The sequence below is a fragment of the Agelaius tricolor genome, unplaced genomic scaffold (genome assembly GCF_023055355.1).
Source record: "Agelaius tricolor isolate 1412-34295 unplaced genomic scaffold, bAgeTri1.0.p SCAF_8, whole genome shotgun sequence".
Classification (NCBI taxonomy): domain Eukaryota; kingdom Metazoa; phylum Chordata; class Aves; order Passeriformes; family Icteridae; genus Agelaius; species Agelaius tricolor.
The window spans coordinates 46032221-46056934 of record NW_027269268.1 but is presented as its reverse complement, the minus strand read 5'-3'; positions in this window follow the sequence as shown (position 1 = coordinate 46056934).

Sequence of the window (24714 nt, the reverse complement as noted above, 5' to 3'; positions counted from 1 at the left end):
TAGCTCCACATTTCTCTTCACAGAGAAAACCAAGGCACAACTCTTCCCAAGAATATTCTTATCTCATTTGCTGTGCCTGTGTTTGTGCCAGGGTAGAATGCAATATGGGGATTGTCTACCCAAAGTGATAGTGTTTTGTTTCCTTGGCCTATCAGGGTGTGTTGGGACTGACTGTTGGCTGACAGTCACAAGATTCAGAGCAGGATGTGTGCAGAGTTGAGTGCTTGGCAGATTCAGTTTAGATGTAATGTAATATAGTATAGGATAATATAGTATAATAAAGTAATTAATTTGCCTTCTGATATCAATGGAGTCAGATGCATCAATCATTCCCTCTCCCCCTCATCAGGGCTGCCTGAAAATACAATATTGTACTGGTGCATGATTCACCCCTAACTTTGTTTCCTGGAATTTACTGGGGTTCCTACAATTTTAGCACTACTATGGATCTTTGATCTTTGGAACTATCTATCTATAACTTAATCTTTGTTAAATATGTTATCTTTTATTTAAGTAATTTAATAACCAATGTTCAGCAGGACTCGACTGTTTTTGGAATACTTTTAGAGGTATTTTTAAGGACAGAAGGCATATTTACCTATCCATGTAATATAGACATATCAAGTATGCATGACTACAGTACTCACAGTTTACTGGTAATTTTGAAAGCAATTCATGTTAAACAAGTATGTAATCCAATTTCTTTCCAACAGAAGGCCCTCAAAATTAAATAATTTTTTGTCTTTCCCCATAATTATTCACAATATTACTATCTTTAGGTAGTTACAAGCTTATAGCATTGCTGGAACTTCTAGTCCTCTTATACCTTATAAAATTATCATTCACTGTAATGGATTTTTTCCTTGTGTCTTGCTTCTCTTGTTAATTTGTGTGCTTGTAACATTCAGTCTATTTGTATCACCACTTCCCATTTGTTATGGCTCCCAATATAACTTATTATACATGCAACCAGTATGTGTGATTTTTAATTACTACATTTATTTTATCACTCAATTAGGATGGGTTTTAGCAAATATTTTCCTGATAATGAAAGTAATTTCTTTGGTCTAATCCTGAAATATACATCAATATTTAGAAGGCCAGCAGTAAATTTTAAAGAAAACCTCATTTACGCAAACAAAAATATTACAAAAATTTTATCCAAGACTAAATAGAAGAAAAATGTATTTTCCTGTTGTGTAAAATGTATCTACATCCTGTTTCATCAGAATGCTACATCTAGAAAGATAAATTTATGGGTGAAAATATTTAATTGCATGTTAAATACAGTTTGTATTATTCTAAGTGTAAAATATGAAATCAAGCATTAAGAATCATTAGCAGTATGTGATAATTAAAGTCTATATGTAACTGAGGATTTCTTATCTGCAAGTTTAATGTAGAGACCTCATTGGATTTCTAAGACCAGGCATTAGGGACTGGACAAATGATATTTACACTCTTAATTATCCAGTGAGATTAGTGTTTGTGTTGTCTGTAAGTAGGTCACAAACATAGCAATGAAAATTAATTGTGCTACAGAGTAGCAATGATTCATATGTTTTCTAATCATAATTCTAGTACTATTTTAAAGATAAGCCTCCTTCAATATTTGATTTTTAAGAAGATCTATTAACAGCATTCAAAAGATACTTTCAAAACAGAATAAAATACCATCCTCAGTGGAAGTAATTTCTCTGCATTTATCCAGTATTACTTTGCAGTACAATTACTTCAATTTTCAGAGATATGCAGAGTCAGCACTCCATCACTTGTGCTGTCTGTCAGAAATATATGTCCCCAACAGAATTTTGTTATTTTTTAAATATAGCACATGGGAAGATACAGTGTGTCACCAAGAAAAAACTCTGAGCCTATTATTTAAATCAGCTGTGGTGCAAATTCCAATAGAAATATGCTTTATGCCCACATATGAAATTGTTTTTCACTATGCTTCAGAGTTCATTACTCTGTGATGCTCTTGCTCTTAGACACTCCTTATAACAGTGCTGGCACAACACGATGCTCTGCAAATGTCAGCAAAGGCTCCTGCCACATGCTGTAGCTGCTGACTTTTTTCTTCATTTGCTCCATAAACATTAGTCTCAAAATCACAACATTTTAAAGCATTACCAACCTCCATGGGTTTATTCTTTCATTACACCCATTTGTTTTTGTTATCACATTAGTTCAATTTCCACAGTCATAGTTACACCAGTGTATCAGCATTTCCCACTTCAGTTGTTTTCAGTGCATTAAAAATTAGTCATAAACACTGTTTCATGATCAAATTTGGCATAGCTTGCTTTACAGGTCAACCAAACACATTTTTCTTTCACAGATTAAAAGCAAAATCTGCTTGATCATATTCAAGCCATTTCATTAGTAGGAAAACATTTAGGTTTATTAATTTGGAAACACCATGACAAGTTCTACTTGTTATTTATACTACTGTTAGTCCAGAGTAACTCAACTGTATTCAGTAGATTAGTCTGAATTTGTACCCATTTTTATAAAAATGGTCCAAAACTGGCCCCTTTTAGCTTAAATAAATAATGGGTAGGAAAAAAGAAATGGAAGGAAGAGAACCAGATTAATTGGGAAAAAAATTGGCTGCTCATTGAATGGCCAAAATGAGTGGTGCTTTGATTGCAATACTTGCCCCAGGAAGGAAGGCAAATTGCAAATGCAATTCACATTTATAGATCTGTATTTCCAGTTCAGATGGGGATTTAATTTATTTTTACTTGAATTACTGGACACCAAGAGGAAACCGGTGTCTTGACAAGCAAAGCTGCCTTTCCTGAGGAAGCATTTACTTCTTACACATATGGAAAGAGCAGTTAACATATAAAGGGGGTTTCTGCACTATGTCTAGTCACAAACCATTCAGGTCACCAGAAAACCTTGAAAGTAAATACTTTAAAGCTAAATAACCTTTCACTGGTGCTAAAGGCATTTTCTAAGATCAAGAGCTGCCATGGAGAAGTCTTGTCAAGTGCACCTATTGCTCATGAACACAATGCTGACAGATACAATGACATTTTAGATTACTTTTGATCCAGGTTGCTTATCTTAAAGCTAAGTTTGCTGTAAAACGTGTATCAGAGTTATTGTGTTGGAACAACTCCTCTGTAGGTTCTTAATGTGGCAAACACTGAAGTGCCATTTGTTACCAGGAATGTCTCAGACCACTGCACATTACTCAGAGGATTTCAGGATTCCACAGCTGTGTAAATCCTTAAATTAAAATTCCTCTAAGGAAGGCTATGACAGTCTTGATGTAGGTGGGTGGGTTAATCTTCTTTCTATCTCCTAAAACCCAAAAGCTTTGCCAGGTGACAGTAGCTACCTCTGCTACTGAGCTGCACTTCTTGGCACCTTTTGGAATTTCTGCATAGTCATGTATCTCTCTGACAAGGATGTACCTGCTGCCTTCTGTTTGATGGCTGTGCCACTGATGGATTCCTTCTCCAAAACCCAGCAAGGAAACCCTTCCAACCCAAATGAAGATCAATAGCACTGCACCTGAAGTTTTGATAAATACTTCGATCATCCAATAATGACTAATTACTTTAGGGAAGCGCAGTAATTCTGATGACAGTCATTTATCAAACAAGGGAGAAGAGAAACTTGGACCTTTACAGTGAAGCTAGCCATCCCACTTTACTAACTGTGTTTTGTTTCATACAGTGTAGTTCAGCAAAGAGAGCCTCTCCTACCCCCTTCCAATTAATGAATAAGCCTCTCTGAAGCCTAGGAAGGAGCACAGTGGAATCTTGCTGCAAATGATGTTCTTTGTCTACACAGTCTCTGTCCTTACCCAGCCTGTTTGATTTCTGAAGGAGATTATCAAAAGACTTAATAAGAAAAGGCCAAAGCACATTGACACATACAGAAATGGTTTTCCCATCTGTTAATGGTGAGCTCCTCCAGCTTTTTGCTGTCTTCTGAAAACCACCTGGCTACAATAACTATGAATACTTCATGTTATGCCCATGAGAAGATGAATCCAGGTGTGAGGGGTCCAGAACCAGGAGCTGCACTTTTCTCCTATGCTGAAATGGCTGTGTCTCAGATATGGGCTGTCCCTGACTCTGGGGGACCTTGCCAAAGCAAAGCCAGAGTTCTTCTTGCCTTCTGCTGGAAATATAGGATTTACCTGCTGCTCTGGCTAGTTTTGCCACGAAGTGCAGGTCACACCTCAGCTGCAGTATCCGGGCTGACCTGCGGGTGGAAGTCCTGCAGAAGGAAAAGAGACACATGGAGGCAAGTTTCTGTAACACTGAAAATCCAAGAACATTACCAAGACTCAAACACAGCGTCACTCTGGAGGATACTTTGGAGCAATTATCTTGCTGTCCTCTACTAGAGACAAGGATCTCTTCTAGTGGCAGCTGTGCTTCTGTCCTCTCTCGAGGTGTCAGTGAACTCAAGAGAGTGACCAAGTATCAGCTTCACTTTGTGGTCTATGGAAAATATCTGGCATCCCTCCCTCGGATGTGTGCAGTGGAGGCTGAAATCAATGCATCAGTCCATAAGCTGCTGCTTTAGTCCATGCTATGGGAGCTAAGGAGGAAATGCACTGCCTGTTCTGTCATATCCATGCAGCAGAAGGCATTGCAGGCAGTGACAATGGTCTTCCAATTACCACAGGAAAATGGGGAAGGACTGGGAGATAGGAATCCTTGGACATAAGAGGCAATGAGTGAGTGCCTCTTTGGTCAGCTCGCCATTGGATTCATGCTGTCTCCTTTGCTCTTCTTTATGGACCTTCCAGTCAGGGAGCAACTTAGCTGAAACCCACAAGATCTCATACTATGTACAGGGAAGGGTGAAATGTTTTCAGTTTTAGTGTGATAACCATAGAGGTTGGAAGCCTCAGAGAAAACCTGCATTGCTTTGAAAGGAGAAAAGATTGCACTTATCTCTTCCTTTGCATAGGAACTGCCTCTGGAGCCAGCTGGCCATAGTACCCAATACTCCATCTTCATCTAAGCAACCCCCATGGAGTCTTAAATTGTCACCTGCACTTAGAAAAATCTAAGTCAGATTTCAAATGCTGGGGAATGTTGTCACCCTGCAGGTCAAACACCTGGAACAGAAGAGCATCTATAGAAGGATGCTGTAAAGCTGTATGCATACATCAGGTGCACCTTGATAATAGATAGGGCACTATATTTAGCTGAAGTGAACTTAACATGTCCCAAGACAGTTCTCAAATCAAGCTTTATATATGTAGGTTTATAAATCACTTGTTACCTCTATGACAAGAAACTGTACTGATGAACACATTCAGATTCCAAGCCTTGGACTTTACTTTCTAAGGTTGCTGGTTATTATTCTGGCATATTTTTATGGCATTGAGCATACTGTTCCTCAGAGATCAATCTATAAAAGCCCCAGCCTCATTCTAGTTAACAAGGTGTCAATGCTATAAGAAGTATAGTGGGGAACAAAGATGGAAAAAAAAAGTGCTTGCATGAAGATTCCTCTTATAATTCCTGTGTAATTTCCATCATAATGATAGATAAGTAAATAGATAATACTGATAGAGCTGGCAAGCCAACAACTCTAATGGATTCTTGTTAGACTGGCAATGGCCTCATCTGCCAGCTCAGAGCAACCACAGAGCTGAGTGGTGGTTGCCTTCTGGACACAGATAGACAAATTACACACCTGGTTCTTGCTGAGTTTGGGTGGCATAATGATGCCTGGTAAGCCAGACAATAGGGCTGAAAAACCAGCTAAAAACTTGGGTGAGACCATGGTGTGAGGCCTCTTTCTTTCTTAGGCTCTCCTTACTTGCAGGCACCAGTTTTGCCTTGGAAATCAACTTTTACATAGGATAGTTAAAGCACACTAAGGTGATCACATTATAAAGGGTCTATTCAATTCAGATCCCTGGCTATAAGCAAGCACCCTTTGCTATGACAAATGAAATTATGTGAGAGCCATTATCCACGTGTCATGGTTTAACTAAACACCACACAGCCACTCACCCACTCCATCCACCACTGGGACGATGTTGGTATTACATTGCAAGGGTTCCATACTGCCAGAGTTTCATACCTCCTTGATGTTTCTCATAGGCAGCTCCTCTAGGCACTGACTCTTTCCTCTTCTCACAGCATCCAACTGACTCCAGTTTCCCCTTAACCAACCAATCCACTCTTTTATAACACTCTTCTGATTGGCTACAGCTGTGGCCTGTTAAAGTCACACCTGTTCCCAATCTCTAATAATTGGCTCAGCTGCAACTCCTTAAGGGGTAAGATTACTTTTTATACTATCTTTATTTACTTATATTGTATCCCCCTATAGGATGAGAATGAGAAGGGGTAAAAGTGAAAAAGAAACTTGTGGGTTGAGATAGGAACAGTTTAATAATCAAAATTATATAAAAATAAAAATTTGTGAAAAGTAAGGAAAATATGGGAAAAAGATATCAAAGACCAAGGAAGATAAAACCCTAGAAAGACTCATGATGCCAATGAAAACACTCACCACCAACCCACTGGTATCCAGCCAAACCCCAAGCAGCAGCCTACCCACCAAACTTCCTCCTCTCCCATTTTTATATGCTGAGCCTGATGCTGTCTGGTATGGAATATCCTTCTGGGCAGTTGTCAGCTGTCACAGCCATGTCTCCTTCCAATACCTTGTGATCTCCACCAGTCTGCTCACTGATGGGATAAGGTGAGAAACAGGAAGGTTCTTTGGCACTGTGGAAACACTGCTCAGCAGTAACTAAAACATCTCCATGTCATCCACCTGTTCTCACCACAAATCCAAAACCTAGTCCCACATCACCTACAATAAAGACAATTTAACTCTGTCCCCACAAAAAACTGCACAATCTGATGGATTGTCTAGAATCCTCCCTTTCACCCTCCTCCTGCCTCGTAAACCTTCACAGACTGATATTTGTGTGTTCCTATTATCATAAACTTCCCAGAATCTGAAGGTCACTGAAAGCATGTCATCTTTAGAAGGGCAGGCTGAAAACAATGCAAAGACTAGGCAAACTGACTCACAGGCTGAGAATATCAGTGTCTCACAGTCCTTTCCCTTTGGAAGAGGGAGATACAAAGACAAACAGTTCCTTCCCTAGTTGTTTGTACTGAACCAAGGTGTTCTTAGTACAACAGCTTGGCAGAGACTACCTGTTTGGACTGCAGGTCTGATGATGATGGCCAGTAGCATATGAATAAGGAGAAATTGCAAGAACAGAACAAATATGTCATCAAACATTCCTGAGAATATTCTCAAAGCCTTCTGCAGCCTGTTTCCTGAGACAACCATAGAGCTTGCATCCTGCACGTTATTTTCTCACACACCTTTGTTCACTACATGATGTGATACAATCTCACAGAGCCAGCACAGTCACTCTGTGCAGCACACACTCCCCAGGCCACACTGATTTGTCCTCCTACTGTCTCAGTCCCCTTGAGGGGGGGGCTTTTGTGAAATGGCTTTTTCCTTAGAGGTAGAGCCATGGGTGGAAGAGCAGTGCTTAGCACTGTGGGTGCCCTCAGTCTCCATATAATCATTGAGTCCCTTGCATAATCAGTTTATGTTTCAAAGATTTCCCTTTGTTGTGCTTGGTTTTGCCCAAATATTGCATGCTTATATGGGTTAAAGATTGTCCAATAAGACTGTCAAAGACAATTTCCATGGTTTGGCTCTCTGGTGGACAGAAGTAAAGGCCTTAGAAGCAAATTTGTAAGGTGTGCTCCTATGCCAAGTTCTGCCTCATTCTCTTATAAAGAGAGACCTAAAGACAAATATACAATAACTTTGGATCTCAGTACTTCAGGGGCATTGCAGCACCCAGAATCACAGCTCTTGCAGGGCCAGGCATCCTCCTGCTCATTGATTGCTACCTGCTCTTCAGCTAATCCTACTTCCACCTTTAACATCATGTACAAATAAAGAACAGAAAACTAAAATACAGGAAGATACATTACACTTAAGAATACTTCATTTTTTAAATAAAGCTATGTAATCTGCCATCTCCAGACATCTCCAAGGCTGATGCCTATCAGCAACATTAGACATTAAAACATTGCTATTCCCATAATAAAAACAAACAAACAACTCAAACCAACCAAGCCCAAAACCAACCAACCAAAACCAAACAAACAACAAAAAAAAAACCCTACTCAAACCAACCGAACAATCACCCAAAACCCCAAACAACCAAACAAAAAAACAAACAAAAAAGCACCAAGAAAAAAAAAGGAAAAGCAGCTCAGTATTGTGGTGCAGTAATCAGCAATTTATTATTTTTTTAACTCAACAGTAGATCAGGAAGAAAAAAGTCACATAACCTGTGTACATCTCAGTTTTCCATTCTGCAAAATGTGAACTGAAAAACTGAGCTCTACTAGAAAGTCAAATTATAAGTTTAAGTAATTCATGCAGATTAATTTATGAATATTGATATAGAAGAGGGAAACTGGGTGCCAGTTTCCAGTTTTTGCCATTTTTTTATCTACATTTTCACTAACATTACATTTGTTTTGTAGCACATTTAGCAGAACATCTCTGTCACTCTCAGTAGTATATAAATGCATAAAAGAAAGAGAGTCCAAGTCTTTCCAGAGCTCTTGTTTAGAACAAGGAGGAAAAAATGGTGTTCCTTGATCCTCTTTGTCACCAGCTCTTGCTGGACTGGATGAGATACTTTCCTATGAAACCCCTTCTCTGCTCTTACTATAGACCTTGATATGTTTTGCAGTTACTATAGTTATTCAAAAGATCAAATTTTAAGGTTCCTGTGACCCAGTTACAATGTTACAACTTCCACTCCTCTGCTTACAAAGGGAATATGCTGAGAAGTCAATCTGCAGGATGCAAAGGTTTGATTTGAGTAAGAGCCTGCATGGGTGCAGTTAAAAGCAGCTGAGGCAAAAGTAAATTCCTTCTGCTCTGTATTCTGATATGGAAAAGTTTAGGAAAAGAGAATGATACAAGGAGAAAGCTATGATAAATTATCTTTTAAGTTCACACTCTCACTCTGCATTCTACATAGCCCTCAGGAGCATAAGTTAATGTTCCAGTAAGATGAAAAAGAGAGCGAGTTCTGAGAGCTGGTGCCACCTATACACACACTGAATATCAATGTCATTTATTTCACCTGACATGCTTACACAAACACGTTAAACTTCTAGAAAATTAGCTTTTCATCTTACTCTAGAAAGCTGGATTTCAGCTTTGGAAGGAAACCACAGAGCAATTCTTTATTTGTTAGAAAGCTGGCTGCTTTTTGAAATAGGGCTCTTCTGAGAATAGATACATTGGTCAAAGTTATTTTGATCAGGGGACCAAAGGCTTTGATTTTGCATGGGTTTTCTATTTATGTTTGTTCTTTTGGTTTTTCCTTAGCTTGTTTTCCATCCTTCTTTTCCTTTCCCTCCCTCCCACATGCTGTTTTTGTTTGTGTTTTGGTTTGAGTGTTGGGTTGTTTTTTCCTTACTGTTGCACATAACAGATGCTCCCCACTTTTTCCTTTTGAAAATGAGCATCAGGAGGAGCTGGTGGTGCTGTGACAGTGTGGGTCAGCCTGGCTCTGCAGGCAGCACCACACACTGGCTCTCCAACCCTGCCTGCCTTCATCTCCTAGGTGCCAGGACACTTGCTAAAAGCAGCACCAGGGATTTGCAACGCGGTGCTAAAGACTTGTGGGAACTCAGCACATCACTCCGGATGTCCAGAGTTACCGAGAAAACCCTTGGGGGTCTTGGAAATCCTGGAATGTTGCCAGGAGTGTTTGGTGGCTTGATTTTGATCCATCCACAGAAGTGACAGCAGTTTGAGGACATGAGAATCACTTTAGAGTAAAAGGTGTAAAAGAGACACATTTAGAGGGTGAAATATAAACTTTAAGGTTTTTGGTACAGGGGGGTTATGGAGACAAGATGGAGGGATCAGGGCGTGTCTCGTCCTTCTTCTTTCTTCTTCTTGTCTTCCATCTTCTGTGGTGATGTTGGCACTTGGGGATTGGTTTATGGTGAAGGTGCACTTGCCAACATGGGTGAAAAGTATTGGAAAATAAAGGTAAATATCATGTACGTAGATTTTAGTATAAAAAGACATGACCGCCCCGTGGGTGGTCAGAGTGCCTTTGGCTGTCTTTCAGGTCAGACCTCTGTTGGGCAGACAGAAAATTTTGTAGATAAGAAACAATAAACAATCTGAAGATCGAAAAGCTGAAGAGTCCAGACTCGTCCTTTGAAACGCGTGCCACCCAAGAACCACCCTACCCGTGTCGGGGCAGAGACAGACAGCCGACCGGACAAAGACTCATGCTTGGACCACTGTTTAAGTGAAAGTAGGATCAGGTCCTTAATTCTTTTGGAACTGAACTCTGGTTTCCAGTTCCCAAAAGCCAGCAAGGGGTCAGTGCCTTGCATTCCTCACCAGCCTTGGTTGTGTAACTTACAAATGAAGCCTAACTGAGACAGTCTCAGTCCTCTGGGCCATCCCATCCCCATCTAGATAACTGTTCTCAGATGCAGATGAGATGCAAGATAAAATAGCCATTTTACAACCACCTTTCAAATAATTGGAGCAATGTCTGTCGGTTTAGTTAATCCACCTCTCTCCCCCTCACACAAACACACTGTATGAAAGTGAATTCTGCACCCACTTTGGTCCCCAGGTGGAAACCTTGTCCCAAGCTCCCACTGCCTATCTTAGGAAAATTCATCCAGCAACACCAGAGGTTTATGTCCAAAAAGGAGACAGAGGAGTCCTTTCTGGCTTTATTCGAATAAAGGGAGAGGCCATGGGGCATTCCCCTGGGATCTCTCGAATTTTTGGAGGACACAGCCTCCTTTTAATCTTAATTTCCCGGCCACATTTCCCTTCTCTCTTTCCCCATTGGCTGAGGTACTTGGGAGGTACAGACTCCCTGATATGCCTGATACCGAAGATTTCCCAAAGATTTCCCTTTAATGTATAACCCTCCCTTTTAATTTTTAATTCTTACGCAATTTAGGGGTTTTCCTTCCCCATTGTTTCTTTCATCTCTCAATGTCTAATTTCATTTATCAGCAATCCTAAAGTTTATTTGTAAAAGCAAATATCTTTTTCCCTTCATCAATCAGTGGAATCCTTCCCATTGTTTCTTTTATCTTCCAGAGCTAGTTTTATCTACCAGCAGACCCGCAGCTTGTTTGTAAAGACAAATCCGCCATTCCTCTCACCTAGGAACAGAAATAGGGATCAAACCCCTCTGTTAGGGCCAGTTGTCAGCTGGATGTCGTTTGGCACATCTGGCGTGGTGGCATTGGGATGAGCAGCCATCTGTAAAATCCAAGCAGACCTTCCCTGGCCATGATGGAGAGCAGCTGATCTGCTGTCTGCCTTCAGACACGAAGCAGTTAATACCGAGTGCTCCTAATTAGACTCGGTATTACCTCTCCACTTAGGTGAACGAGGAGCATTCACACCTCTCTCAGTGCTATTATTTCAGCCTTGCTGGCTGGCAAACTCCACAAGACAGCAATGTATCCTTGTCAGAGGGACCAGCTGTCCCTGCTTAGGTGAAACAGTCCCTTTTTTGTCATTCTGTCCCATTAAAATAATTCATCAACTCTGATGCATTTTATTAGGGGCTAATGGCGCGACCCTGTTTTCCCTTCAAATGTCCCTATTAATTATTTCTACATATTGTTGTCTGTGTTATATGGTAAAATAATTTGCGACTTTTCTTTTTCTTAGTTCTTGAAAATTGGGAGTAAAACATCTGAAAAAATCCACAACAAATAACAACACTGTTTCTAAGACAAACCCTTTCTGGAGGTGGTAAATCCCCACTGAATTATTTTGTCTCTCTAAATACATTGCAGTTAATTGCTTCTTGGGCAGATGTCTATCATCACTTTCCTCTGAATGGAGTCCAAACAATCCATTCATATATCACAGACTCTATGTTGGAAGCACCCTGCCTCCTGTTTTTTGGACAACGGTTAAAGAGACAACGAAAATGAAGGTTAGGAATCAGCAACTTTTAAAATAAACCTTTTAGGTTGGATACCACGTGTTGAAAATATTAAATATTTTCAGGCATTGAGTAAAGCTCTATAGGTAATGCCTGGAAGGGTTCATAATCATACCAAAGCAGATAAAATGGAAGGCTATACAAAATGTTCAGCTCGCTAAAATAATTTTTATTAGAAGTTAGTGAGCTAAATTTGAAAATTTTTTTCAGTGTTCATCTAGGTCTAGAAGAAATCCTCAGAAAAAGGAAACTCCATGTGTTGCTTTGAACACCACACAAGCTACTTACAAGATTTGTAGCTACCTCGTGCAAAGTGGCCATCACAAAGCACAGGCTGGATCTGGCCCTTTAGATTAAAATGACGTCTTTAATTATTGTCATGAAAGAAATGGCATGGCTTAAAAATCCATTTGCTATATTCACAGGGTGCATGTATCCCCTCATGTCAGACTAGTCAGAAAAGGCAGCATGTGCTTTCAATCCTCATTATTAGACTTCCCATCCCTAATGTGGGGATGAATGAAATGAAAGTCAGTGAAATCAATGTGAAGAAGTGTCAGTGTTAGATATTTACATTGCTCTCCTATTATCACTCTCTCTTCTGCTGTAAAGCACAACCTGTGGGACATTTCCATTGTGTCAGAAGTTTCAAGTAGTCACACAGTAAAAACACAATGGATTCCCTAAACCAGCCAGCATTAATCCCTGTTGGACAAGCACCACAGCTCTCTGTGGCATTCCTGTTGATAGAACAGGGGCTTCAAGCCACGTAAGACTCACCAAGACTGAGCTTGCTTTCACTGAATACCAAGGTTTTTCTGAATACCAAGGTTTCCCTTAAACCACCTTTGCTCATAAGGCAGCACTTCCCTGCCTCCAGCAGGAAGGATGCTGGATGGGACAGACATGGCTGGGTTTATAGCTGGTTTCCTCACATCCCATATGTTTCTCAGCAAGACAGAAGATGTGGCTCATTATTCAGAATATTGAATGATGCCCAGATTCATCAGTCAGTTCTTCATGAAAGGCTTCATTATCTCTGCTGCTAAGGGGGTTAAGCTTTAACCTAATTCTTGTGTTTCTTTCAAGAGGATTGTTCTCTCTATAATTCTTTTAAATTCAAATGGGTGACTCCAGTCAGCTTGATAACAATAAAATAGTACATCTGCATCTATGGGAGGAGTCTGAAATTTACCTTTTACATGGCCTCTTATGCCTCTAATGTCTAATGCTTAGAAACTGGTGTGAAACTACACAACTAAGATGCAGGCTCAGGGAACAAGGGCCTGGTTTTCAGTAAGTAGATAAACATTCACTGAAACCCAGACTAAAGACACAGCTAAACCATCTCAAGTGATACAAAATCATTGCAATTACACAAAAGAAGCTGAAAATCGTGATGGAGTTCATAAAATGAATCACATGTGTACAGGCTGGAGTAAAGAATTATTCCTGGCATATTTTCTGTTTGTCTCCTCGCCACTTCTCGGAAATTACACATGTAAAAGTGCATGTCTAGTTATGTAAGCATAGACACATGCAAAGATATCATCTATGACTTGGATTTGTTCTCCTTTACCACACTTTTTGTTAATGATGAGTACAAACCATTTTTCTGTGTTTTACACTCCCAAAATCCCAAAGGACTTTTGAAGACATGTATTTATACCAGACACAATCACCTTCCTCTCCATGAAAGAAAAGAAATTCCTTTACTGTCCTCATAGAGAGGGAAGCTGGTATTTTCCTTGATGATATTCAACTCATACACAGCCTTGGCTATTCTAATTTTTAAATTTAATTTATTTCTTTACTAGGAAAGCAATACCTCTGGGGGCCAGAGGTTTTCTATGGTTTTAGTGAAATGCCATGGAGTCTTTAACTTCCACCTGAAGAGCCACCAAAGACAAACAGAAAGGACCTTGGGTTTAATGTTTCATCTAAAGGATATTCTAATGTGTTGGCCTCATTATTCACAGCAGGAAAGGCCTTTGTCATGGTCAGATGGCTTTAATGTGTTTCTTATGCTACATAAATTCAAACTTGATGGCTCATTTATTTGTTGGATTGCAGCGTTATTCAACCTAAATGAAGACTTGGTATTTACTAATAATTTGGGCTCTGCCTGCTGTTTACTTAAGCAAGCAGTGTCCACTGTCTCCTCTGTTGTCTGTATTAAGTGTGGACTCTATTAACTCAAAGAATATTATAGAGAGGGCAAAAAAAATTGCAGAGAAAATAGCTTTTCATTTGGGGACAATTATTTATTTTAGCCTTGAAAGATTAGTATTCCAATATTGTAGTTTCTGACATCAATTTTCTCAGTGTCAGAAACAACTCAGACTTCATCTAAGCTTCAAAGTACCCCCATGAGGAAGTGAGTCATCATTATCAACATTTTGGAGAAGGGCAAATTGGAGGTAGGAGGAGGCTAGACTCCTTATTCCATGTCAAGAGAAAGAGACTAAAATGCTTCCAGAATCTGAAACTGTCTTTTCATTTTAGGACCATACTTCCTTTTGTGATGTGACAATATTCTTTGATGAAGCTACATATAGCAATTACCAAACTATGTAGTCACACCACACCAGAAGTGTTCAGAACACAGAGATTCTGTTCTGCTGGCTGAAAAATGAGACTGTGGGGCTGTAATGAGGAACTGTGTAACTCTGTGATTGCATACAGTATGCATGCTCTATTCTACCTTGTAGAGAGATTCACCTTTTAATGTGAAGTTTCTTAAAATCTAAATTTCATAGTAGAATTCTGGTTGAACTCTCCCAAAGCTGATTTTAAAATCCTCACCCAGCTGGATATTGTGAGAGCAATCTTGATGTTAACAATTACCCATTAAATAAATAAAAAAAAAAACCTTAAAAATCCTACTGTGACATCTTGGATCCAATCAAAAACATGAGGAAATATCCATAGCCAAGGCAAAAGATACTCATCCTTCCTGCAGAAACAGACAAGTGGATTTTAATAAACTGAATAGCCACACTCAGGGGAGACTTCACAGCTGTCTCACAGGAGGTTTAGGTTGATATCAGGGAAAGGTTCTTCACCCTGAGCATGGCTGGGCACTGGCACAGGCTCCCCAGGGCAGTGGCCACAGCACCAAGGCTGACAGGGTTCCAGGGGCATTTGGGCAATGATCTCAGGCACATGGTGGGATTCTTGGAGTGTCCTGTGCAGCAGGGCTAGGAGCTGGACTTTGGCAATCCTTGTGACTCCCTTCCAACACAGGTTATTCTATGAGTCTATGAGAAGCTCAAATGGATGATGGGATTCAGAGTGGAACAGGGTTTAGACTAATTCACAGCTAGGAAATACATAAATACAGTATAAACAGCAAATGTTCATTTATGCTACTAATTACAATTTCAAATTATATACATGGACTTGAATTTTCCTTTCCTTGTAGATCCAAGTGGGGAATAACTTTAAAATTAGAAAAAAGTAATTTTTCTGGCACTGACCATGGGCATTCTTGGGCCAGTCCTCACAGTCAAGTTTTTACTATGAAACAGCTGCTGCTTGCTGGATCTTCAGCCAGTTAATAATTTTCCACTCTACCAAATAACTTTTCAAGTGGTTTATTAAGTGATTAGGAGTCTGTTCATATAAATCAAGTGGACTTTATTATCCCAGCAATTCAGCCCTGTAGCAGAAGGAAAGGTGTACCTGAAAGTACAACACAAATTCCTTCCTCAATTCTCTTCACTTTTCTCTTGGAATTGCAAACCACATTAGCTGTGACTCAAATACTGTTTTCTCTTTTCCTTCCATGGACAGGGCTTTGCCAGCATGCAGCCTTGCCAGGGCTGGATGGAGCCAATTTTCCTTAAAGTAGCTTGTATGGTGCTTTTGCTTGGATTTATGGCCAAAACACTGCTGATAACACAGAGATGTTTTAGCCACTGCTCAGCAGTGCTTACAACAGGGTTAAGATCTTCTCTGCCTCATCCCACCCTACCAGCAAAAGGAGGCTGGGGGTGCCCAAGGAGCTGGGGGGACACAGCTGCCACAGCTCACCTCAAGGGATATTCCACACCCTGTGGCATCATGCTCAGCAGTAAAGGGAGGGACCAAAGCACTTCCAAAGATGCTGTTCCAGGCATTGCTGGGCGAGCAGTGGCTGCTGGTGAGCAGTGACTGCTTCTCCATCACAGGTTGTCTTTGCCCCTGTTTCCTACCTCCACTTAAACTGGCTTTGTCTCATCCCATGGGTTTCCCTGCTTTTGCCCTTCCAATTATCTCTCCCCTCCTGTTGGAAGGGAGCAAATGGCCACATGGGAGGGAGCTTCCTACGAGTACACCCCACAGCAGGGCACAAGTTGTTATGCAAACTGTTCATAGCTTCTGGAAATTTCCTGACTCACCTTCCTCTTGGAAGAAGAGAAGTTTCCTCAGTAGCCTTTGGGTGACCTTAGTTGGGCAAGTTCATCACTGTGAGAAAATGGTCAGGTCTCCAGGGTCAGATTATTTATTTATTCTTCATCAACATTCTCATCTGATTTCTTGCTCTAAGCTCACTAGCTTGAGTTAGCCAAATACAAATACACTCACAAATACACCAGTATAGTGACATTTATAGAATTAATGTCATCATAATCTCATGCCTTAGGAGCAACAAGTTTGCTTGTGATCTTGGTGTCATATACTAGGAATGTTCAGGTTATAAAAACCTACCAAAAGCATTAAATATTTTCACTGTATGTGAAACTAACATTGAAGTACACACTTTGTATACTGATTTTATTTTGTTGCCTACAACATGTACCAGCAGTGGAAAAGGATTCTGAAGTGAACAAGTCATTGGGATATTGGGGATTTTATGGTGAGATACCTCTGCTATGACCATTACACTTTTTCCAGTGAAATCATTATATATCCTTTGCACTGATCCAGCTTTACACATCACGAATATGACCTATCCTTGGCATGGTAAGAAACCTGGGCCTTGCCACAGTGCACTCTGTATCTGCTTCAGGATCAGATGTTTCATAACAAGCACAGCAGAGATTCCAGTAGAATTACTCAGGCGTACTCCTGTTAACAAAATTTGGTAATCCTCTAATAAAAACACCCAATCCATATCTGGCTTCTACCACGTCCTACATAACCTTATAATCCTCAAATTTAATAACATCTGCAGGTTTGAGGAATAAAGTCTTGCGAGTGACAACACAGATGACAACTCATGGGAGGGAGACCTGGAGGCTGAAGATGCAAAGAAGGTTTGTAACAAAATGAAGAGACAAAGAAAATGGATTTTTATCCTTTTTTTCCCCCCTGCATCTATGAGAACAATTTCTGATGCATTCAAAGGCTTGCCTTCCTTTCAAGAAGGTTACAGTAAAATATTTCTGTGTTTTTGTTCATTTTTTGCAGGCATGCTAATGCTGAGAGTAGCAACAACAACCAATCCAAGGATTTCTTCATGTGCCCTGGAAAACAGCTGGTTATCCTATTTAACTGGAACTGAAAGACTCCACATTCATAAAACACCCCAGCAGGAGCCTTATTTTGTACAAATGCGTGCAAACTTCAGGGGGGAAATCTGCACCAGCATACCTCATTATATCTAATGGAATACTATTAGGAACTCCATGCCCTATGAGTTGAAAGCCTTTCTGTAAGCAGGTGGCATTCTCAGCCTTGCCTGTTGATGCAGACATTGGAGCTGATAAAAACAGAATGCCTTCATGTGTCTGCCTCCTGTCTAGCCTCTGTTTTTCTAGAGCCAAACACCCAGTTTCAGAGATGCTCAAACCTTTTGTGCTGCTGGGCTGGAACTAGTGAGATTCTCCTGGCTGGAAATCAGAACCCACAGAACCATGCTGCACCTGTGTGGAGATCCTTACACCTGGCACCATTTGGGGAGGTTTTTATTCCACTCCACAGTTAAGAGAAAAGAAAGAAAGAAAGAAAGAAAGAAAGAAAGAAAGAAAGAAAGAAAGAAAGAGAGAAAGAGAGAAAGAGAGAAAGAGAGAAAGAGAGAAAGAAAGAAAGAAAGAAAGAAAGAAAGAAAGAAAGAAAGAAAGAAAGAAAGAAAGATGTAAATATAAACAATACTAAGAGCATCTTCAGCTAGAAGTGACTATTCCTACATGATTTACTCAGAAGGGCCCCTGACTTTAATAATTTATTTATTTGTGAATTAATCTTCCCAGGGGAGGAATTCAGATACAAATATTTACTCCAGATAAAACCTTCAGAGTTTTCAAAATATTTGTGCTAACATTCTCAAGGTGAGTAATTTAGCAATTCAAATCTTTTTATGTAATTTTCCTAAAAATGGCTCACTCACACTGTGGCCCATTTGAGAGTACAAGAAAACAATCTTAATGACTTCCACTAAAATGTCAAAATTATTTTAAACAAGGCAAAAACTGGTTGTGCTCTTAATCCTGAACATCTGATCTCCAAAACCATTTGCCATGGGAGAATTTAAACATGTGCACAGGCTTACAAAAGCTGCACAAAACTAAGAGGTGTTAAGGTCAGATGAGGGCTGGAACCTCTGAAATTTCAGAGTCTAAATAGGATTTAGGAGTCTGTGTTTTCACCGAGAGAACAAAATTGGATATAATGAACACACATTGTTAAACTTCATCAGTCTCTCAGGGTTTCAGTTACTCATACAAAAGTCAACCACTGGGATAAATATGACTAAAAAGGTGGGGAGCCACTTTACCATAAAAACTATTTTTACCCTGTAAAAGGTTACATTTTTCAAATTTTATAATTTCTGCAGTTCTGAAAGATACAAATTCAAAAGATTTACAACAAACTGCTATGAAAAGTACTCAGAGGCTCAGGTCCTGAACTGCACACAATTTTCAATGGAGGTGGGTACCCAACACAGATAAGCCATACCCTTTTGAAATTATTTTATTCTATAGTAGCATCCCACACCATCTGAGGTGAAATAGCTGCTCTGAGAAAGCTTCCAGGAGTTCAAGGGCTCTGCTGCCCCTTGCTGTGTTCAGGGATGAGGATCCTCCTGGATTCTGAGTGCTGACTCCAGCAGGAGTCCAGGGCTGCAGTGAACAGCCCCTGCCTGCACACACGGTGCCCTTTGCTGGGCTCTCACCAGAGCAGGAGCTGCTCCTGCTGTGAAAGCTGGGGGGCTTTTGTCCTCCTGGAACACAACTGCCCTCAGCTCCTGCTGAGCCCCAGTGCAGAGCAGAGCCCCCGGAGCCTGCAGGTGCCACTGAGGATTTAAGCACTAATGGGGTCTCTGATAGGGGAGCACCAAGAATTTGTAAACAAAGCATTAAGGTATTTCACTTTATTTAGTGACTTGACAAGCACCAATGATTCTACATTTAAATGCAAACTTAAGAAGGGGTTTAATTTTCCTGGTTTTGGTAAGGTGTGCCTTCAGTACTGGCAATTGTAATGTAGTGGTGGGGAACATGGGTGAACTGGGAGACTTGCACAAACCAGTGCTGCTTGCAAGAAATAAGAGGGTCAGAAATGGGAAGTTCTGGAAATTTATTTGGTCTAACTATTGGAATGAATTAACCTAATCCTTGCTTCTATTGGCTATTTAGTCAGAAGGGAGAAAACAATGTGGGGATGTGCACTTAAATAGTGGCATTTTTGTTAGTTTTTGTATGCTTAAGGTTTTTGTATGCTTAAGGTTTCAGACACCACTTAGTGCCAGGCAGCTCTTCAAAGACATTTTGCTTCTCCCAGGGTAATAACATTAATGAAGATTCTTTGAGATAGGGTCAGTAAATTATTTTGGTTCCTATGAGGACTGAAAATTCTGTAATGATAAGTGTGGCTTAATCCAGGAGTCACAGACACGGAAAAACCTCTAAAAGAGGCAAACTTCTTGCATTCACCTGAAAGGGAATGGATAGAATGTCAGAAAGGGAAAGGGATAAAAGACATCAGGAACTTTTTATTTCCTTTCTACAGCAGAATAATCTGTCTTGCATATAGAGAAGTAGGTGATTATCTGAATGAACTTTGCTAAATATCTTAACTACTATCTCACATGACATTCTTACACACGAGCTGGGGAAAATACCAGTCTTGATCACACTCTTATAAAGCAGGTATAGGGATGGTGGGAAATTGGTACCAGTTTAGAAACCAGTCAGTTCCCAATAGGGAGAGCAACCTGCCTTGGGTGCAGGAGTTTGTCTATTCAGCTTTATCAGCCCTCCTGTTAGTGATGTGAATGATGGGACAAAAAGTAAACTGATTAAACTCACAGCTGACACTAATCTGGAGGAGCTGTAAATACACTGTGAGGAAGGATTAGAATTCAAAATGTTCCTGACAAGCTGGAGAAATAAGAGGTGGGGAAAGTAAACATATAGGAGGTGACTCTATTAAGACAATCGTAAAATCCCATACATGGCAGAAATAGCAGCTACTGAAATATAAAATGGAAATAATTGCATAAGCAGCAGATCTGCAGGAAAGGGTCAGTCAAAGATCACATTATGATGTAGGGAATAATATAGTCTGCATGACAAGCATGGTGGTAGTTCTGGCTGTTTGTCTGGCACACTGGGGTGTTTGTGACTTCTCTGCCAGGAAGAGGTGCACAGTCCATAGGAAAAGGTGATCTACTTAACACAGGAGCCTATACAATTTAGGAGGAAAGGTTAAAAGAATGGGAAATGTTTAGCTGCAAGATGGAAGAGCCATTGGTACAGAGTTAAACTCTCAGGTCTGACTGAGGCTGTTGCAAAGAAGAGAATCTGTCCCTGTGTCTGTAGTACAATCAAAACAGGGGTTCCAATCTGCAGTGAGAACGAGGCTACAGAGCTGGAAAACTTGTAAGAGAAAGGACAGTCAAGCTGCAGTTGATGGCAGATTCTTCAGCAATGATGTCTTTTAAAAACAGGATACAGAAGCCTAAGTCTGGATTTACTAAGTCTTGATTGGTAAGGTTGGTCTGGTGTCTCTAAATCCCTTTCAGACCATAGCCCAGATACAAACCAAGGCTGCTGACACACACAAAGAGAAGGCAGGGTATGGCCTGTTATCAATGGCTGTGTCTTTTTAGTACACTAAGGGTAGAAATATCTGAAAATCATTCTCAGTTAATCTGTGATGATCATTAGGTTACTGAGACAGCTGCTATTAAGTGTCACAAAAAGAGAAATTTCTTTGTATTTAGTTATTTGTAGGTAACCGCTGCTCATAAATGTGACCTAACGGTCCAGCATTCCTATGGCTCCTGAGCTGCAACTTGAAGCTACATGGAGAGCTGAAGTTGTGCAAATATGCACCGTGTATGCAATGTGCACTTTGAAATTGAAAAACCCCAAGATATTTCCATTTGTGGCCATTGGGCACTGAGCTTGAAAAAAGTCTTGTGTTTATTTCTTGTCTCATCTCAAAGAGCAAATCCCTCATCAGATTAATGCTACAAAGAGGAAAGGATAAACATTTTATAAAAGAACAGGGAATAAATGCAAACACAAATAATAACCTGAATTATCTGATAGCTGGGCTCCATCCCTACTTTTTACATTACATATTTATATTTTATATTTGCATGTGAAGATGAAATTCTGTTAAATTAGGCTGACAGACTTAGAATGAGTTTCTGAATGCAGCTTGTTCTGAAAGCTTACTTACACATCATCTCATGAAATGATTTCTTCACAAGCTATTAAAGAGGAAGAATTTCAAAAATTTTTCAAATTGGCTGACGCAGAGTAGTTTGACAGTTGCATGAGCTTCTATTTGCAAGAGAAATTATTCCCCAGAGAGAACAGTGCTGTTTCCCTTTTGTTTATTTATTTGAGTTTTGTTATGGGTAATGCCCTGAATAGTTGGAAATGCTTATAGCTCTTTTGTAAGAATATTATAAATGGATGCTTATCTCAGGCAGTAAATATTTTTATTTCTTTAAATAGAAATACCAAGTCAAGGAACAGGATTAAACAGGAAGAATAACTCATGACCAGCAACGGATCTTCCATTTGCTACAGAAAAATGTTTCATTTGATTTTATTTTCTTATTTTTCTTCACAGGAACTGCAAACCAGTTGCTCCATTATAATTCCTGCGGGATGTGGTGCTGCCCACAGCCCAGTGCCAGCCCTGCCTTCCTTCCCCACGCAGGTGCAAAGGGGAAAACAGCTCAGCCCTTGGCAGAGCCACCCTGGGCAGCACCAGAGCCCTGCCAGAGAGAGAGAGAGGTCACAGGCCGTGAATGGCCAAGGCCACAGCGCCTTCACAGCCACCCTGGCTGCACTGCTGCTCTCTGTGTCCTTACCCTGCCCTGCCAGCACTGCTGCTCTCTGTGTCCTACCCTGCCCTGCCAGCACTACCACAGATGAGAGCAGCCCCGCAGGCTTTGGCTGCAGACCCTGGTGCAGGTACCAGGACCCTCTGGATGTCACACGGGGCAGGGGCACACGGCACACACCACACCTCACCAAACTCAGGACGTGGAAGTTTGGCTGCCTTGCAGTCTCCAACTCCACACAAATGCTGCCTGCTCCTGCTGCTGCCTGATGAGCCACCAGCACAGCTGGCTCCTGTGACTCAGAAATGGCAGAAAGTGCCCAAAACCAAAGGGGCACATCAGGTGCCCAAGGATCTCGACTGTTTCCCTCAGACTACAAATGACCCCTTTCTTTCAGCTGCTCCAGCTGCTGCCATATGTGGAGAAAAGCAGTCAGCTCCATCACTTACTCCCAAAGGCATAAAAGTTTCCTTGTCTGGGTGTTGTTTTTATGGAAAACCATTCTATCAAAAAAAACCAGTGAGAGCAGATCCGACTGCTGGAGACACAAGAAAGGAGGCTACAGCTTGCTATAAAAGGATTCTCCCCTATGCAGTGTTTTCCTCATCATGTTTAACTCTGTGCTGGACAAATCAAACAACAGAGTAATGCAATAGGAATGGTGTCATTGCAAAACAAGCCAACCAACCAACCAACCAACCCTGAAGGTCACAGCATGGACTGAGAGCTTGTGAGCAGTCTGATACAAAGCTCACTGTAGAACAAAATTCTTCCTATGCAGTCCAGAGAGCCTTGCAGAAGTTGTTTCAACTTGTCTGTCTTGTATAGCCCAGGCATCTTTAGGACATTGCTTGAAACTCAGGATACAAAAGATCTCCTAGAACTGGAACAAAAGCAGAGGTCTATTTTTTTTTGAGCAGTGATTGTAACACAAGTGCATGGTCAGGTCACTGTGGGCTTTCTTCCCAGTAACTGCTGTCTGCTTTAAAGGCTGTCAAGCCCATTATTCACACCTCTTTGTAACCAGAAAATTAAAACACAGGCAGTGGGTAACAACAGACTTTAATGATACACCTGGTTAGTACTTAGTGACCATCTTTCAGGCTCAAAATGAATGCCAAATCACCCTGGCTATTGCATTCCTTGCAGTTATCATCCCTTCTCCTTTTCAGAACACATCTTTCTGACAGCGGCCCACAGCTACTATTTCCTTTTCATTCTCTGAAGTGCAGAGCACTACAAATACATCATTTCGCTTTGCTGCAGTCCTTTCTGTCCCTTTGATCATCTCCTTTACACCTTCTGCATTTCTCATGTGCAGTACATCAAAAGAGAGCAGCAAGTAGGTTTTTCCAGGGACAGAATCCCAGCTGGCATAGACAGCACAAATGCCACTGCAGTCAGAAACATTGCTGGATTTAAGCCAGCTAAAATTCTGTCCCTAGTATGTATCTCAAAATGCCTTAAAATTCAATAAAAGCTTTACAATTCTCTTTTTTGAGTACTGACTGCTGCCTCAGGAATTCCCTTGTGAAAGTATTAACCTCAATTGCAATTCACTACTTTGTGACTCGAAGAGTAAACAATGAATGATGCTCCTTTCCTCCTTCCATTTGTTGTGACCCCTTAAAAATGGTTTATGCTGCTAAGAAGTAATTTTTCTAATAGTACCTAGACTGGATGTTTGCTTCCTGTATTTTACAAACTTAAACCTTTGCATTTGGCTCGTCTTAGCTGAACATTTTTGTGTCCATTTATAAAACTTGATTATAAAACTTTCAAATGCTTTAAACCTAAGCAATTTCTTTGTTTCTACACTGCAAGTATGGCCTTTCCCAGCTCAGAGACTGCCCGTGAAGGAAGGAGGGAAGAGCTGCAAAGGAGGTGGTGTTAGACTTGGGGTGATGGACAATCCTGGCACTTGGCTTCTCTGAGGGTTTGGCTCCCTCTGAACACTGCACAGTGCCTGGGAGCACAGAGATCTGAAAAACTTGTAAATACCCTGAAGAAATACCAGTTGTCCTGTTTCACTGAAGCCCAGAGCTAAAGCCCAACACATTCAATATCCCAATATTCAAAAATGAAGTTAGTTAATTCTGTATTTCCCTGGCTAATGATCCGAGCAGTTGGCATTCCTTTAGCTCTACTCTCCCTCATACATAAAGAAAAAAAATTGTTTCTCTCACATGACTGAGTATCTTGGATCTGATGTAGTGTATGATACTGGTAAGATTAACACACACAATTTTACCATTGCAGAAGCTGACAGTCCCATTCCTTACCCAGCTGGCAGAAGACGTGAACTGGGAAAAGGGATTTTCTCTGCAATTTTCTTGCATTGAGAATTGTTCCAGACTAGTAAGAGCTACTCTTTTCTCTCCACAGAAATCTCACCCTGTTAAATTGATCTTGTGACAGCCAAATCCACGTTTCAGCTACATCAGTAGGAAGTGCTGTGGGCAGGGCAATGCCC